This window comes from Orycteropus afer, unplaced genomic scaffold (genome assembly GCF_000298275.1).
Source record: "Orycteropus afer afer isolate SDZICR_OR568_19922 unplaced genomic scaffold, OryAfe1.0 scaffold00091, whole genome shotgun sequence".
NCBI classification, from domain to species: domain Eukaryota; kingdom Metazoa; phylum Chordata; class Mammalia; order Tubulidentata; family Orycteropodidae; genus Orycteropus; species Orycteropus afer.
In genome coordinates this window covers 250,249-251,620 of record NW_006921678.1, presented here as the reverse complement: position 1 = coordinate 251,620, position 1,372 = coordinate 250,249, and positions in this window count along the sequence as shown.

Sequence of the window (1,372 nt, the reverse complement as noted above, 5' to 3'; positions counted from 1 at the left end):
TTTCACGATTGTAAACAGGGAACTAGAGACATCAATGGGCAAGCAAGGAAAACTACAAACAAAAAGAGGGAAAAGACTGTGTAGTCACAGAATTTCTAAATGGTGAGGAAGTTAAGAGAGTTGCAAGACAGAATAGACTGCTCTAAACTCAAGGAGAAAAGTATAAATCATAGAGTAACCTCAAAGAAAAATGATAAACCTTTGTATTACAATAAAAAACAGGACAAGCACAAATACCCAGCAAATACTAAAACAACAGCAACAAGGAAATGATAATAGGATTCATGAACACAATGAGCTCAGCACAGAAAATAATATGGAATAAAGAAACCAGGGAAACCATGAAAAAACACATAATAAAATGACAGCAACCAAATCATACTTGTTAATAATTACACTGAATGTTAATGGATTAAATGCACCACTCAAGAGACCTAGAGTTGCAGATTGGCTAAGAAAACAAGACTCATCAATATGCTGCCTACAATAGACACACCTTGGAGATAAAGACAAAAATAGACTAAAAATCAAAGGTTGGAAAAAGGTGTATCAAGCAAATGGCAACTGTAAGAAAGCAGGAGTTGCAATATTAATTTCTGATCAAATTAACTTTAAGACAAAAACCACCATATGAGACAAGGAAGGACATTATATAATGATTAAAGGATCAAATGAACATGAAGTTATAACCACAATTAATATCTATAGACCCAATGAAAGAGCCCCAAAATACATAAACCAGACTTTAAAAGAGTTGAAAAGCCAAATAGATCACTCCACAGTCATAGGAGGAGATTTTAATATACCACTTTCTTTGAAAGATAGAACAACAGGAAAGAAACTCAATAAAGATGCAGAAGAGCTAAATAATACAATCCACCAACTGGGCCTTATAGATATCTACAGAACACTTCACCCAACAGCAACACAATATACCTTCTTCTCCAGCGCACATAGAACTTTTTCCATGTTAGGCCATATGTTAGGCCATAAAGCAAGCCTTAATAAATTTAAAAACATTGAAATACTGCAAAGCATCTTCTCAGATCATAATGCTATAAAATTAGCAATCAACAATAGGAAGATCAACAGAAAAAGAGAAAACACATGGAAACTGAATACCCTCTTGTTTTTTCCTTTTTTCTTTTTTTGGTTACCGTTCCTGTGTGATTATATGGTGTGTTTTTTGTCCAAGTGCTTTTAGTTTTTTGATGTTTATTCAGTTGTAATTTTTGTCTCAGTGAGTGGGAGACAGCAACAGTCCCCATAAGACACAACTACACCCACACCTCCTGCAATTTCCCTTACTGAGAAAGAGCCACTACCTCCTTCTCCACCAATGGGCCAATGATAAAAAACCACCAAGAAGAGC